We start from the raw sequence: 17707 nt of genomic DNA, 5'->3' as shown, positions 1-17707 counted from the left end.
TTAACTCCACTGGCAAATGCTTTGATATAGAAAATAAGTAGCAGGCAATGAGTTTCACACGCTTACCTTGAACTTTAATGAGCGGCGATTTCCCCTCTGGTTTCTGAAATTAGGCGTGTCACATGCTTTAACGCAATCAGCTTGTCCTAACACCATGGCAATAACTCCATGTGCCTGCGGATATGAAAAAGATTGCATTATCGGTCTAGTATTCATCATCAACAAAACACCAAGGAAATGTGTGGTCAGCATTTTAAAGTGTGAAAATATGTACAACTATTATGTATCAATAAAGTATACTTTAAAGAAAGAAAAATAAAGTTATGTGTCCTGGCAATGAGAATACCATCATGCCTAGGAGTTACTAAGTACCAAAATGATAACTGATAATGGTGTTTAAATATTTTGTTAAAAACTATTCTCTAATTTTCAAAAACATTGAGGCCAATCTTAAAGCCCACTTATTTCACCAGCCAATCTAGTTATATTGAGTGTAGTAGGAAGCATATCATTCTTGGCAAAAGAAAAAAAGACTGATTAAAATCTCAGATAATCAGACAAAATAACTTGGCTTCTAAGTGTTGTTAGTCACTTCCTGACAATCCAACATTTCCGAGTGGGATTCAAGTTTTCACAGGAAATGTAAACTCAGCATTTCTACCATTTTCTTCGTGTAAATACAGAAGCAATAAAGGAGAAGAAGAAAAAAGTTCTTCGTTAATTCATTTTAGTAAAACAAGAAGAAAGTTAAAACCCCAGACCTCAGTGTCAAAATGACTACACATGTCAGTGGAGATTGATCAGGATGTGTTGCAGAGGAGGCAGAGGTAAACAAACACCACGGGGGTCCCACAGCAGTTGGAGATTTGCCAAAGAGCAGCAGAAGCACGCTTCCCAAATACGAGGGGCGCAGCCAGAGGCACACAACTTTAATCAAGTGTTTGCAAGAATAGAAGTCAGGGTGAACCAGCTTCAGCGGAAGCCTCCTGCACCCAATTAGGTTCCAGAAGCAGAAAAGGTGAATTAAATGAATTATATTTGCAGGCATTATTCTGTCTTTATGGCATCGAGAAAAGGAGAAATTTAAGTTGTTAGCAAAGAAATCTGAAAAACTAGCCTCTGTTGGCTGAGAAACAAAAGCTAAAGAAACGTATATGTGGCTGGGAACGGTGGCTCACGCCTGTAATTCCAGCACTTTGGGAGGCCAAGGCTGGCGGATCACCCGAGGTCGGGAGTTTGAGACCAACCTGACCAACATAGGAAACCCTGTCTCTACTAAAAATACAAAAATCAGCCGGGTGTGGTGGCAGGTGCCTGTAGTCGCAGCTACTCAGGAGGGCGAGGCAGGAGAATCGCTTGAACCCGGGAGGTGGAGGGTGCAGTAAGTCTAGACTGTGCGATTGCACTCCAGCCTGGGCGACAGAGCAAGACTCCATCTCAAAAAAATATATATATATATATTCCAAGGACCCGTAAGCACATGAAAATTGTTCAGCCTCATTAGTCATCAGGAAAATGCAAAATAAAACCACAATGTGATACCACCATACACCCACCAGATGACAAAAATTGAAGACTGACAATACCAAATGACGCTGAGGAATTGGGGCAACTCAAATCTCATGCATGCATGTTGGCAGGAGTGTAAAATGGTATAACCAGTTTGGAAAAAAGTCCAAGTTTCTTCAAAAGCTGAAAACCTACCCCATGACCCATTGTATCAGGATGTTCTTGCATTGCTAGAAGAAACACCTGCCACTGGTCATTTATAAGAAAAGAGGTTCAGCTGGCACACAGTTCTGCAGGCTGTACAGGAAGCATATAGCTCCAGCATCTGCTTCTGGGGAAGCCTCAGGGGGCTTTGACTCATGGTGGAAGGTAAAGCAGGAGCATGCACAACACATGACCAGAGCAAGGAAAGGGGAGTGGGGGCGGAGCAGGTGCCACACACTTATAACCAACCAGATCCAGCGATAACTCACTATTATGAAAACAGCACCAAGATATGGAGGATCCGCCCCCATGATCCAAACGTCTCCCATCAGGCCCCACCTCCAGCATCAAGGATTACAAATCAATATGAGGTCTGGGCGGGGACACATTTCCAAACTATATCACCCAGCAGTTCCACTCATAGGTATTTGCCCCATCCCATGCCAAGGAAAAGGGAAAACAAAATGTACGGGACCACAAAAAAGAGCTGTGCAAGAATGTTCATAACAGCTTTATTCAGAAGCACCAAAACCTGCAAACAACCCAAGTGTTGGTTAATAGGAGCACAGAGAAACCAAACATAGGATAGTCATGTAATGGAATAGCACTCACCAGTGAAAAGCAACAACATGGAGAAGTCTCCAAAAACATTATGCTTAGTGAATGAAAGAAGGCATCCACAGAAAGAGTGCATACCACACAAAGTTCTAGAACAAATAGCTCATCTATGGTGGTAAAAGGTCAGAGCAGTGGTAGGCTCTGAGGGAGTGGGCGTAAGGATTAACTGGCAAGAGGCATGAGGAAAACTTCCAGGGCGATGGTAATGTTCTGTATTTTAATAAGCATTACACAAGTGTATGCTTTTGTCCAAACCCAGTGAATGTGCACTTAAGATTTGTGCATTTCACTGCATGTAAATTTAAGGTGAAAATGAAAAATACTACAAATATTAAACTCTAGTTCATGATGTGCATGCTGAAGTATTTAGTGGGATGTACACTGGTATCTCCATTTTACTTTGAAACGCGTCAGAAACTAAGATGGATTAGTGTATACAGGGCCGAATAGATGGCTAGATACATGTTAAAGGAAAGTTAGTAAAATGTTAATGATAGAATCTAGGTGGTGTGTAATGGGTGTTCACTGTAAAATTCTTTCAACATTTCCATACACTTAAAAATCTGTATATTAAATGTTGGAAAAAGTCTGAAGAAACTAAAACAGTAATGAAGGAAGACTAGCCCTGTATATAGCATGCCGAAACATAAATAAAACCTTAATATTTAACTTAAGTAGAAAGAAAGATCAATGGAACATAGTAGAAAATTCAGAAATAGAATCCCCAAGATGGAAATGTAGTATATGTTATATGTGGCAACTCAGGTCAGAAGAGAAGAAATGGATTGTTTAATAATTTTGAGAGAAATGAGCTGTCTTCTGGAAGAATATATTTGGTTCTATGCCTCACACCTTATGCCAGGGTAACTTCCCAATTGATCAAATATTTACATATATATAAATATGTAGAATTCAGTGATAAATAAAAGAAGCCATGGGATAATTCTTCTGTTAATACTAAGCAGGGAAAGTACTTTCAACTATGACCCAAATGCCAGACATGATAACAGAGTAATGAACTCAACCACAAAAACGTCAGAACTCTTCAAGCAAAACCACAATAAGCAAACTAAAAAGACAGATGGCAAACTGGGGGAAGATTGTGAGATCTCATAAAGTTAATTTCTCTAATAAATAAGTAGCTTATAGCTACAATGAAAAAAAAGATGGAAAACAATACAAACAAATAATTCAACAGAAGACAAATGGTTTTTAGTCCCATACAAATATCCTCAACTACAAACAATAATGGAAAAAATGGATTGCCATGTAGTTTTAACTTGCATTTTTATTGGAAGTTAAAAAAAAGCTGCAATGTATAATTCACTTTAAAAAGGAGAGAAAGAAACACACACACACACACACACACACACACACACACACATATACATAACAACACATAAAAATGTGCTCGTAGATATTTTTAAAAGCTCCAGAACATGCATTGCTTGTTCAGGGTGACAGGGAGGTTTTTTAACAGCTTATCCTTTTATACTTTTTAATTTTTGAACCATGTAAATGGAATACCTAATTTTAAAAATTAGATTTAAGAAAGTGAGAATAATTATATTGCAAACAAAGGCAGCAGCGTGGGAGGCAGCCCAAGCTCCAGCCCAACTCTGCTACTAATTAACTGGGTGAACTTGGGCCAGTCTCTTGGAATCATTGACTATTCTGGCTGCAAAGAATCTCAGAAATATTCTCATTCCACACATGTTTTATGGAATAGGAAACAGAAGCACAGAATAAATTAAGTGACTTAGCCAATGTCACATGCAGTCAGTTTACTGCAGAGCCAACAAAAGCTGTTGATGTGTCAATTTCTTCTTAGATAAGACGGGAGTACTGCCATTAAGAAAAGGCAAGCTGCAGAGATGGGGAGAAAATATTTGCAAATCACATAACTGACAAAGGACTTATATCCAGAATGTATGTTTTTAACTCTCAAAACTCAACAATAGGAACAAAACTAAAAACCTAAAACTGCTTAAGATCATTAGCCATCAGGGATATTCAGGTTCCTAAAAACCACAGTGAGATACTACTGTGCATTTACTAGAATGGCTAAAACTTTAATTTAAAAAGCCTGACAATACCAGATTGGAAAGGACATGGACTAACTAGAACTCTCATGCATTGCTGGTATACAAAATGCAAAATGGTACAACCACTTTAGAAAACAGTTTGGCAATCTCTCATAAAGTTAAACATATACTTAGCCAATACCACATAACCCAGTAATACCACTCCTAGGTACTTATCCAAGAGAAATAAAAAATTGCGTTTACACAAAAACTTGTACATAAATGTTTACAGCAGTTTTATTTTTAGTCTCCAAAAGCTAGAAACAATCCAAATGTTAATCAACTGTAGTACATCCATGCAATACACTATTATGCATCCATACAATGGAATATTATGCAGTCATAAAAAAGGAACAAACGTTTGATGCATGCATCAAACTGAGTGGATCTCAAAGGCACAATGCTAAGTGAAAGCAACCAACTTCAAAAACCTCCATAGTGCATGATTCCATGTATATGATGTTCTGGGAAAAGGCAGAATTGAAGGAATGGAAAACAGATCAGAGATTGCTAAGGACTGGGCAGGGAGAGAGGCTGACTAAAAAGGGGGAGCATGAGGAAATTTTAGAAGATGTTGGAACTGCTCTGTGTCATCACTGTAGTGTTGGATACACGAATCTATGCGTTTTTAAAACCCACAGAATTGTATACCACCAAACGCAGATTTTACAGCATGCAAATTTAAATATAAATTTTTTCCAGCTTTCTTGAGGTATAATTGACAAATAAAAAGTGTACATATTTAAGGTGTACAATGTGGTGTTTTCATATACATTGTGAAACATTAGCTACCATAAAGCTGATTAACATATCCATCACTTTGAAGACTGAAGTCATCAATCAAAGATCTCTGTGATCCTTTCCAGTTCTAGAAACATAAAGATTCTTTCACTTTCTGTGGCCGGGCACAGTGACTCACACCTGTAATCCCAGCACTTTGGGAGGCTGAGGTGGGTGGATCACCTGAGGTCGGGAGTTCGAGACCAGCCTGACCAACATGGAGAAACCCTGTCTCTACTAAAAATACAAAAAAAAAATTAGCTGGGCATAGTGGTGCATGCCTGTAATCCTAGCTATTTGGGAGGCTGAGGCAGGAGAATTGCTTGAACCTGGGAAGTTGAGGTTGTGGTGAGCCAAGATCAGGCCATTGCCCTCCAGCCTGGACAACAAGAGCAAAACTCTGTTTCAAAATTAAAAGATTCTTTCAGTTTTTAAAAAACAAATAGCAATTAATTCCCAAGGACTAGAACAGGTTTGTATTATGTGTGACAAAAAAATCTTATAATTTTTCTTTAGGAAAGATAAATCTGAATAACTATGAAATTCATAATACAATGACAATGCAGAGAGACAGAAAACCCTGAAAGGAGTGTAAAAATAATGTCTTGGAATTTCATCTCCTTGACAATTCAGCTAGGTTTCAGGCATTCTAATTTTTCTCTCATTTGGAAGTGCTAAGTTAATAGAAAAATAGACAAGTCTATTTTTCCATATTTCTATATCTCACTGTTTAAGTTTTGCTGATCACATTTTAAACTTCCTTTTTATTTAAAGATGAAATCATTGATAAACACCATCTCTTATGTATCCTTTTTCTCCCTCAAAGCTTGTTCTTGTGACATCTGGACTGTCTAGAAAGACATGATCCTTCAAATTATTCCTTGTTTAGTTACAATCTCTTTTGTTCCAAAAACTTCGAGCAAAATATCTCTCATGTAGTGTTTTTTACTGTTTTGGGGTGATGTACTCCTTTGAGAATATGATGTAAGCTATAACTCTATTTGAAAAGTTTTAAACAAAAACAAGACCATAAATACTGTCTTAGTCCATCTGTGCTTCCGTAACAGCATACCTGAGGCTAGGTAATTTAGAAATAATACAAGTTTATTTATTATGGTTCTGGAGCCTGGGAAGTCCAAGATCAAGGCACCAATAGTTTCAGCATCTGGTGAGGGCTGCTCTCTGCTTCCAAGATGGTGCCTTGTTGCTGTACCCTTTGGAGGGGAGGTTCACTGTGTCCTTATATGCCAGAAAGGATGTAAGAGCAAGAGAGTGCTTCTTCAACCTTGAGCCCTTTAAAAGGGTGCTAATCCCGTCCGTGAGGGTGAAGCCCTTGTGACTTGCTTCCCAAAAGCCACACCTCTTAATACCTTTGCATTGAGGATTAAGTTTCAACTTAAATTTTAAAGGGGATACCTTTATTCAAACCTTAGCAGTAACCTTACATACGCAATTCTGGTGGCAATGTCAGAGGTTCAAGGGCTTTCTGAGTCCTGTGAATTTCAGGATTCCAGGCATATAGAATACCAGCTCCTGAGGGAAACCCTTGGTTCAAACCCTTGCACTGCTATTTAACAGCTGTATGACCTTGGGCATGTATTTGTCCTTTCTCTGCCTTTGTTTGCTCATCCACAAAGAGCAAATAATAGTACTGCTAGGGGCTGGATGTAGTGGCTCACACCTGTAATCCCAGCACTTTGGGAGGCTGAGGTGGGAGGATCCCTGAGACCAGGAATTTCAGATCAGCCTGGGCAACATAGCCAGACCCCATGTCTACAAAAACATTTTAAAAAATTAGCTGGCTGTGGTGGCACATGCCTGTAGTCACAGCTACTTGGAAGACTGAGGCAGGAGGATAGCTTGAGCCCAGGAGTTTGAGGCTGCAGTTAGCCATGATCATACCTCTACACTCCAGCCTGGGTGATAGAGCAAGATCCTGACTCTTAAAAAAAAGTGCTACTAGGATTTAATCATGCCTTGTCACTGGAAAGCCTCAATAAATATCACCTAGAGGGTGAAAGAAAAATTGACTGATGCCATTTTCCAAGGCTTCTAAGTCAGCCTCCTTAGAAATTTGGATTCTATAGAGTATCGTCAAAGTGTCATCTGCAATCCACTGAAGTCAACTAAAGTGCCTCCTGTTGGGAGATCCAGAAATGCAATGTTATCAAAGAAAATTATGTGCAATTCCATAGACTTTCATTTTCTAATGTATGACTAAGAGCTACAACTGGTAATTGACTGAGTTATTAAGAGTTACCAAACGAAAATTAGCACATTACTTGATTTTATGCAAGACTCTAATTAGTTTTCTACTCAGACTCTGCTGCCAAACAACCCATGGCAATATCACAAGATACTTGCATCTCATGCCTACAGATACTTGGCATCTTCTAGACTGGAGGAAGGATGTTATCACAGCATCATCAGCATTGTCTTGACTGAAGGATGGTTTTTATTGTTGCTACTCTTAACTTTGATGATTTATATTTTATAATTGGTTTCATCATTATCAATTTTGTTTACTGAGAGTCATTCAATGGACCTGAGGACAACAACAATAGTATCAATCATATTTTGGCCTATAATTTTCCAACGATTTGGTTTTAAGTTGTATATATATAACATGGTTCCAATGGGAATCATTCAAATTCTGATGGCTGTAGTAGATATGCACATAACCCCCCAAAATATTATCATATTCTCACTATTGGCACCCAGTGTTTGGTTTTTAGGGGGAAGGGGTGGGGTTGCTGGTTGGTTTGCTCACTATTGGAAAGTAAGAGTTGGCAGTAGAGATGAGAGAATGAATACAGTCTTTTTTTTCCGTCAAAGTAGACCATAGTAAAACATGCGTGCGCACACACACACACACAACTAAGAATCACTAGGTAGCTAAATTTGAAATTAGATATCAATACTTCTCACTTTCCAGACCCTAAAGAAGTGAGTAAACTTCTCTGAATTTATCTTCTAAGAAATCCAGACATTTACCTGGCCTCCTATAGAAACAAACTTTTTCGTAAAGAGTAATTTGGTAAACACACTGGACTTTGGGAGCCCCAGGGTCTCTGTCACAACCACTCAACTCTGCTGAAGTCTTGTGAAAGCAGACATGGACAGTACAAAAACAACTAGCGTGACTATGTCCCAATAAAGTTTTATTTACAGAAACAGGTGACAGCTCCCCTGGCTGTAGTTTTCTGAACTCTGCCATACACCATTGTGAAAATAACATGGCAAAATTCTGGTGATGATATTATTGCTATCATCTTTATCATCACCATCATCAATGCCCTTCACTGTTTAGAAAGCACTCCCATTTGACCCTCTCAATCACAGAGGCAGGAGCAAACACTACTCAGGACGTTTTATAACTAAGGAAGGCAAGTTCACAAGAAGCTAAGGGTTCAGTCACGGGATGGGTGGATGTACTGAGAGCAGCCTTCAGCTCCCCTGACCATTAGGCGTCTCCTCTGTGTCACTCAGAGACCTTGGAAGCCTCGGCCCATTGTACATTTATTTGTAAGGCATAGTTTTCATGTCATTACACTGTCCTCACTACTCCCAGAGAGAAGGTAAATCTTCTCATTACTGAGGTATAAAAAATGCTATGGGAAAAATAGAAAAACTTTTATTTATATTATTATAAGCTTTTAAAAATGATTTTGCCTGAATAGGCTATATTCCTCTTTTCTGTCTGATTATTACCATTTTTATTTCCCAGTTGTAAAAATATATGTTTGCCATTTGTTTGAAGAACAATGCCGCTCTCTCCAATTCATCACACAGCTCTGATCTTAGCAATTCTCACAGCTCATCAGGAAAATGATTGCCTGATTAAACAGGCGTGACTAAGCCACAGCATCCTCAGAATGTGCATGGAGCCCTTGGCCCTGAATGCATCTTACTCCAGCAACGCCAAGCATCGCCTGATGCACAGTACAAAGAGCAAGACCAAAGGGGAGTTTTCAAAAGAAGAAAATCATGTATTTTATGACCAGCAGAATTTGTAAAAGCTATTTTCCAAGTAATTAAGTGAATTGATTTTGCGAAGGCAATAGGATTCTTTCAGCCTGATGATTCAACAAAACGAAAACCTTCAGAGGGAGAAAAAAATGATCAGGTAATCTTTCTCCTGACCACGATTCATCCTGTGTTATCTCAGGGCTCCACTGAAGTGCTTGTTGTGCACAAAATGCCCTCTAATAATTTCTTTTTAAACATTCATTGTGAAATTAGCAAAGCAGCAGTCGACAGCTGAGTCTTATAACCTAGAGTTCAATACTGAGAAGTGGGGTTGAGTTGAATCCTATCTCTGCTACAGAGAAAACATCCATACTCCACTCATTGTGACTTCAGATGCAAACTACTTATATTTTAAGACTCAGTTTCTCCATCTGTTAAATGGGACAAAATAGAAACTGCCTTATGTGGTTAACGTATAGATATGCAGTTGACCCTGAGAGAGGAGAGGGGCTGGAGAGTGAGTTAATAATCAATCATGCTTACATGACGAAGCCTCCTTACAAACTCCTAAACCAAAGGGTTGGGAGAGCTTCTGGGCTAGTGAAGTCATGGAAGAGCTGGGAGAGCGGCACTCCAGGAGAGAGCACGAAGCTCCACACCCTTTCCCCACACCTCGCCCTGCGTGTCTCTTCCATCTGACTGTTGATCTGTATCCTTTGTAATATCCTTTTTTATAAACCAGTAAACATAAGTAAATGTTTCCCTGAGTGTTGTGAGCCATTATACCAAATTATCAAACATGACGAGGTGATTGGAGGAACCTCTAATTTAGAGCCAGTGGGTCAGAAGCACAGGTGACAACCTGGGGCTTATAACTGTCATCTGATGTTGGGGAAAGTCTTGTGGAACTCAGCCCTTAACCTGTGGGGTCTGTGTCAACTACGGGCAGTTAGTGTCATAATAGAGTAATGGAACACCCCACTGGCCCACTGGTGTCTACCAAGAATTGGAGAATTGGTTGCTGCAGGGAAAAAACCCACACATTGGTATCAGAAGTTGCATGAGAGTCAAGAAAACAGAATTCTTCTTTTACTGTCAATTCTCTGAACTGTCCATCCACTTTCTCCTTGAACTCCTGCAATCTGATATCATCAAAGAATTGTCTTGATACTCATTTTGTTCAGAACCACTCATATTTTTTGTCACTGACCAACTTACCTTGCTATCTTACTGGTTTTGAACTCTGAGCATTTCTTGTCAGCTGAGTTCTGCTGTTATGTCTGAATGTGTCCCCCAAAATTCATAGGTTGGAAACTTAATCCCCAATGCAACAGTGTCAGGGAGGGGGAGCTTTTGGCAGGTGTTTAGGTCATGGGGGCTCCACCCTCATGAGTGGATTAAAGCTGCTATGAAAAGGGCTTTGGCTAAAGCAATTGCGACAAAAACAAAAATTAACAAATGGGACCTAATTAAACTAAAGAGTTTCTACACAGCAAAAGAAACGATCAACAAAGTAAATAGACAATCTACAGAATAGGAGAAAATATTTGCAAACTATGCATCTGGCAAAAGTCTAATATCCAGAATCTTTAAAGAACCTAAACATATTAACAAGCAAAAAACAAACAGCCCCATCAAAAAATGGACAAAGGACATGAACACTTTTAAAAAGAAGATATACATGCAGGCAGGCAATAAGCATATAAAAAAAATGCTCAACATCACTAATCACTAGAGAAATGCAAATCAAAACCACAATGAGGTAGCATCTCATACCAGTAAGAATGGCTACTATTAAAACGTCAAAAAAATAATAGATGCTGATCAGGTGCGGTGGCTCAAGCCTGTAATCCCAGCACTATGGGAGGCCAAGGCAGGTAGATCACTTGAGGTAAGGAGTTCAAGACCAGCCTGGCCAACATTGTGAAACCTCATCTCTACTAAAAATGCAAACATTAGCTGGGCGTGGTGGCGGGAGCCTGTAATCCCAGCTACTTGGGAAGCTGAGGCAGGAGAATTGCTTAAATCCGGGAGGTAGAGGTTGCAGTGAGCAGAGATCATGCCACTGCATTTCAGTCTGGGTGACAGAGTGAGACCTCGTCTCAAAAAATAAATAAATAAAAAATAAGGGATGCTGGCGAGGTTACAGAGAAAAGAGAGTGCTTACTGGCGTTAAAATACTTCAGCCATTGTGAAAAGTAGCGTGGCAATTTCTCAAAGAACTTAAAACAGAATTACCATTTGACCCAGGAATCCCATTATTGGGTATATTTCCAAAGGAATACAAATCATTCTACCATAAAGACACATGTATGTGTATGTTCATTGCAGCACTATTCACAATAGCAAAGACATGGAGTTAACCTAAATGCCCATCAACAGTAGACTGGATAAAGAAAATATACACCATGGAATACTATAAAACCATAAAAAAGAATGAGATCATGTCCTTTGCAGCAACATGGTTGGAGTTGGAGGCCATTATTCTAAGTGAACTAACACAGGAACAGAAAACCAAATACTACATGTTCTCACTTATAAGTGGAAGCTAAATGATTAGAACACATGGGCATGAAGAAGGGAACAATAGGCACCAGGGACTGGGTGTGGTGGCTCACACCTGTAATCCCAGTACTTTGGGAGGCTGAGATGGGCAGATCATCTGAGATCAGGAGTTCAAGACCAGCTTGGCCAACATGGCAAAACCCCATCTCTAATAAAAATACAAAAATCAGCTGGGTGTGGTGGCACATGCCTGTAGTTCCAGCTACTTGGGGGGCTGAGGCACGAGAATCACTTGAATCCAGGAGGCATAGTTGCCGTGAGCCGAGATTGCTCCACTGCACTCCAGCCTGGGTAACAGAGCAAGACCCTGTCTAAAAAAAAAAAAAAAAATAGACACCAGGGCCTACTTGAGGGTGGAAGATGAGAAGAGAGAGAGGATTGAAAAACTACTTATCAGGTACTATTATCTAGGCAATGAAGTAATTTTGTACACCAATCCCCCATGACACGCAATTTACCTGTATAACAAACTTGCACGTGTACCCCTGAACCTAAACTAAAAGTGAAAATAAGAAATCACACCTGAAAAAGGGGGCTGCTTTGGGGAGTGAGTTCACTCTTCCACTCTCTGCCATATGAAGACAGACTTCCTCTCTTGCTTTTCCACCTTCCATTGTGTGATGACACACTAAGAAGGCCCACACAAGATGCCAGCACCTTGATCTTGGACTTCCCAGCCTCCAGAACTGTAAGAAATAAATTTTTGCTCTTTATAAACTACTCAGCCTGTGGTATCCTGTTATAGGAGCACCAAACAGACTAAAACACCTGTCTTAAAAAGTATTTGTTATTTATTTATTCATCCTCCTCAGATTTTTTAATAAGGATTTTTTTGATATCTAGTGCATTATATTGCCAAAACTAAAATCAAAATCAAGTTAAATAAGAAATTAAAATGTCTCTACTAATGACCCATCTGCTTTCTGATCTTACTTCTATTTCTCCACATGTTTCCCCAAAACCAGAAAGTCTCCTAAGTGGCCCCATGGTCACTCAGGATCACTTTTATTCTCAGTATCCAAATTTCTTCCCTGCCTAGAATTACTACTTTCTTTCCTTCCACCTAGCCCAGGGTTTCTCATCCTCAGTGCTACTGACATATTTGTTTTTGTTTTTGTTTTTGTTTTTGTTTTTGTTTTGAGACAGAGTCTTTCTTTGTCGCCCAGACTGGAGCGCAGTGGTGTGGTCTCAGCTCACTGCAAGCTCCCCCTCCCAGGTTCACGCTGTTCTCCTGCCTCAGCCTCCTGAGTAGCTGAGACTACAGGCGCCCGCCACCACACCTGGCCAATTTTTTGTGTTTTTGGTAGAGATGGGGTTTCACTTTGTTAGTCAGGATAGTCTTGACCTCCTGATCTCATGATTTGCCCTCCTCGGCCTCCCAAAGTGCTGGGATTACTGGCGTGAGTCACCGCGCCCAGCCCCGCTACTGACATTTTTGCAGGAGAATTCTTTGTTGAGTGAGAGGAAGCTGTCCTGTGTATTGCAGGATGTTGAGCAGTGTCCCTGGCCTCTATCCACCGGATTCCAGCAGCACCCTTCCTAGTTGTGGCAAACATAAATATCTCCAGGCACTGCCAAGTAGCCCCTGGAGGGTAAAATGGCCCTTGGCTGAGAGCCACAGTATTCATGTGCAATATTATCAATAATATAATAGTCATTAATATTAATAATAATTAATGTGCAATATATTCTAACCTAAGAGGTCAAAAGGTACAATTTAGCACTATAGCATTGCATATATTACTGTCCTATTATTCCATGTTTTTCCAAATTCACTTGACAATCATTTTGTTTCTTAACTCACCTAGCATAGCATGAGGCACAGAGCAGGGACTCAATAATATTTATGTGCTGTGACCAAAGGGAAAATGTCAATTCCAGGCTTTTAGAAAATTTGGTCAAAAGACTCAGTGTGTGTACACTGGCAGAGACAACTCAGTCAGTGGGCACAGGAATGTGAGAACATTCAGATTAGTTGTATGATTAAAACTAAATCTGCTGGTGACTCACGCCTGTAATCCCAACACTTTGGGAGGCCAAGGTGGGCTGATCACCTGAGGCCAGGAGTTCAAAACAAGCCTGGCCAACATGGAAAAACCCCATTTCTACTAAAATTACAAAAATTAGCTGGGCATGTTGACACATACCTGTAATCCCAGCTACTCAGGAGGCTGAGATAGGAGAATTGCTTGAACCTGGGAGGCGGAGGTTGCAGTGAGCTGAGATCGCTCCATTGCACTCCAGCCTGGGTGACAGCGAGACTCCATCTCAAAAAAAAACAAACCTAAATCTGCTAAGTGATCATATCCTATAGTGAGCTTTAAACCACCCATTTTAATAATTTAATGATTCTAAAATTGCAAATTAATAAATTATATTCGATCCACTTGAGAAACTGATTTGCTGGCTTTTAGACTTTAATCAAATTTTAAATAGCATTCCAAAGTGTTAGAAATATTTCTTCTCTTTTTTGCAAAGAAGACAAATTGGCTGATGAAAATCAGTGGCTTTAGGTCACCCAGGAGCAATTAATCAACAGATATTTGAATAAACGTCATTAAATGACAACACATAAAATGTGATTAAGACATAATGATTATCGGTAATCATAAGAGTGAATAAATGGTTTTAAAATGTCAGTTTATGACATTCAGTTATATTGTAAGAACAATTCTTTGATGCATTTTCTGTTTGTATCTATATTTATACTGGCAATATAAATTTGACATTAGATAATACCTGAAATATCTTAATATTTAAACAGACAATTATGCTTATCAATGTTTTCATTTAAACTAATTCACACTTTTTGAAACATTGCTGAATATGTGATTATACTTCTCTTTTAACTTTTGTTTATAAATTAGAGGGCATTATTCCTTAGCATTAGATTTGAAATACTTTTGTTAGTCTCAAATATTTCCAGTAGTTCTCATTGTTTTAAAAAGTTACTTTCTCAGTACTGATCTCGCAAATGTTAGCAGGTTTTTGGGGCATTTGAGTTGCAAGGACTTACATCTTAGCATAAATCCATCATGGCTAAATTCTTCATTCTTCCTCAAGTGTCCACACAATATCCAACATCTTGATGTAAAGTGAAAACGTTAATCATCACTCAGTCAGTTCCATGTATCTACATGTTTGGCGCCACAGACAAAACATGATTGCCAGAAGTTTTCCTTCTCCCTTTGCCCCAATGCTCCAGTGTCACACTGATACAGCAAAGGAAGAAGATGGTATTATGGGAGAGGAGAAAAATGAAGCTAATCTTATTTGTTGAGACATCTTGCAGTTATGTGAGCACCAAAGAAAAGGAGACATCCAAAATCATGCACAATTCTATCACCAAAGGAAGAATTCAAGGTGGTATTTCCTTCTTAGTGTCCCATGACTGACTTACTCACACACCTCTTTTATCCCAGGCCACCACCATGCTCTGATAAATTGTCTGCATTGGGTTGTGGCTTTTCTCTTGTTGTGAGCCTGTTTTTCTATGACCGTGTTTGAAATGAGCTCTAGAATCCCATCAGCAAGTCTAGTTTGGATGAGATTTATCCTAGCTGTCCTTCCAAAAGTTGAAATTCATGAGCATCCTTAGATCTGTGTGCAAAAGTAATTGTGGGTTTTGTCATTACTTTTAATCAGGTTTAGAAATAATTTAAGATCCTTTAAACCCTTTGTTCTGGGACCAAGGTAGACTCAGGGTCTTACCAACAAAGTTGTTCTAAATTTCTGTTTTCTTAGGCACTGCTCAAAAAAATTAAGAAGGGTCAATCTCTTTGCCTGAGAGTCAACAGGACCTACGGTGGAAACAGCGAAGCAGGGTTAAATGGAAAGAGCACAGAGCCCCACCCTCACGCACAGGTACCTGTTCTGACTCACCCAGTACTCAGTGCGCAGTTCACGGCAACATGAGTGCCTGCTCATAGCTGTAAAAATAAGAGAGAACATGGGTAAACAGCTGATTGATATCTGTAGTTAGTTTGCATGCAGCAAAAGTAAGCTGGTAGAGGGAAAACAGCAAAAGTGGACATTCTCACAATTGGATTCAAAAGGATTTTGTTTTAATTTGCAATATGAGACATGAGTTCCTTTAAAGATTTTACATAGGTAAGTAGATAGCTAGATAAATTGATAGATTAGATAGATAAATAAGCATATTGGATCGATGGATGGATGGATGGATGGATGGATGGATGGATGGATGGATGGATGGATGGATACTGAGAGAGACCAGCTTGCAACCTCTGAAAGAACCAAACCACTCTGGTCTTCCTAATGCTGTCTTCCTCACCTGAAATGCACTCCCTTCACTCTTCCTACCTGCTCAGAGCCTATTCATCATTTAAGTCTTGGACTGATGAGCATAGAGGAAGAACAATAGTGCCAACTCAGAAATAAGATTAAGTTTCAGCACTTCTTTTAAATTACATAATTTCACTAAATAAATTCCTGCTGCTCATCTATGGCTGTTATATAAAATCCTGTCATTCTAAGCTATCTTTGACCTGGCTGGTTCCATCATATCTTCCCTTCCATGCCACCCTCTACCTAAGACAACCCTTCCAACCGGGGGTGGTGATCACCTTGCTGCAACATCCACCACTCTCACCTGCACATGGTTATCTCCAACAAAGGTATCACTGGATGGCTGCTAGGGTGGTTAAGAAAACACAGTTTTGAAGCCAGAATACCCTAATTTTGGACATTAGTTTCTTTGTTTACCAACTCAGTGACTTCAGGCACATTATTTAATCTTTTGGGATCTCAGGTTCCTTAGATATAAAACATGAACCACAAGAATAATTCCTACTTCATGGGGATGACATGAGGCTTGAATTAGATTATTTGAGCATCATACTTAGAAGTATCAACCACTGTGAAGGGTCTTAGATTTTAGCAAACAAGTTAGCTTACCACAGATTCAGGGATGCTGGCAGAAGACACAAAACCCCTGGGTCAGAGACAAATGACTCTACTACTCACAGCAATATCAGCAGCCAGAGTATCATCAGTTAAGATTATTCCTCAATCTCCAATTGACAAAAGGCAATGCAAAGGCCATGTGACCCCTGCACACACAGTGCATTGCATTACAGGAGAGAGAAATTGAGTATATTATAATAGGCAGTACACCTGCCTGATCTTTGTCCTGGAGAGAGACATCATCTCTATAATACTGCAGCGTAAGCAAACAAATCTGCTGCATGCTCTAGACAGAGACACTATCTCATCTTCCAAACTGTAATGGACATAAACACCAAGATAGTCTGGAATAAAATGGCCTTTTTGTGCCACATTTGCAGGACATGCTGAAACACAGAAAACCTTTGAAGAGTTATTAATACTTCCCAATAAGAAGTCAGTAGATCTCCACTCATTTTCCTTTCCTTGCTCTTGCCATTTCTCCTGCCTGGAGTTTTCTCCTTGTCCCCTTCACAGATCCAAATTCTTTGCTTCAGTCTTCCTCAGGCTTTCACCATGGCAGGACAAGAGGATCTGGTGAAGCAGGAGATTCAGTAGGACTGGGCGAACTGGGAGTACATTGAGATAATCACCAGCAGCATCAAGAAAATCACAGACTTTCTCAACTCATTTGATATGTCTTGTTCAAGATTTGCAACACTAAGGGAGAAATTGACAGCCCTTGAACAGAGAATAGAGTACACTGAAGCATGGGTGACAAAAGGTGAGATGCTCACCTAGAACAGTGCCATGCTGCTGCTGGGAAGTTGCTTTACAGAACACAGGCCATGTGAGAAAGGCCCCAGCAGCCTTCAGCTCCTTCCTTTCTCCTTACAGAGCAACAGGGCTTATTCTTGTTTTTCTTTTTTCAAAAGTGTGGCCTTTGGGTTCTTCCATGTACTTCTGAGGGTGTGATGTGGTATATGAGGAAAAGTCTAGAGGAACTCTTGGAAACAACATTATGTATTTTACCTTTCCAGTAACATTTTGTAGATCTACTTGTCAATGTATTT

The 17707-nt window shown here is 39.7% G+C and overlaps 1 pseudogene; it reads left to right on the top strand.

The window, feature by feature from the left end:
• Window positions 1-17210: 17210 nt before the first annotated feature.
• On the top strand, window positions 17211-17442 carry LOC111531484 (annotated as a pseudogene).
• The last annotated feature ends 265 nt before the right edge of the window (window positions 17443-17707 follow it).

This window comes from Piliocolobus tephrosceles, chromosome Y, assembly GCF_002776525.5.
Source record: "Piliocolobus tephrosceles isolate RC106 chromosome Y, ASM277652v3, whole genome shotgun sequence".
Taxonomy (NCBI): domain Eukaryota; kingdom Metazoa; phylum Chordata; class Mammalia; order Primates; family Cercopithecidae; genus Piliocolobus; species Piliocolobus tephrosceles.
This window is presented reverse-complemented; position numbering and strand designations above follow the sequence as displayed.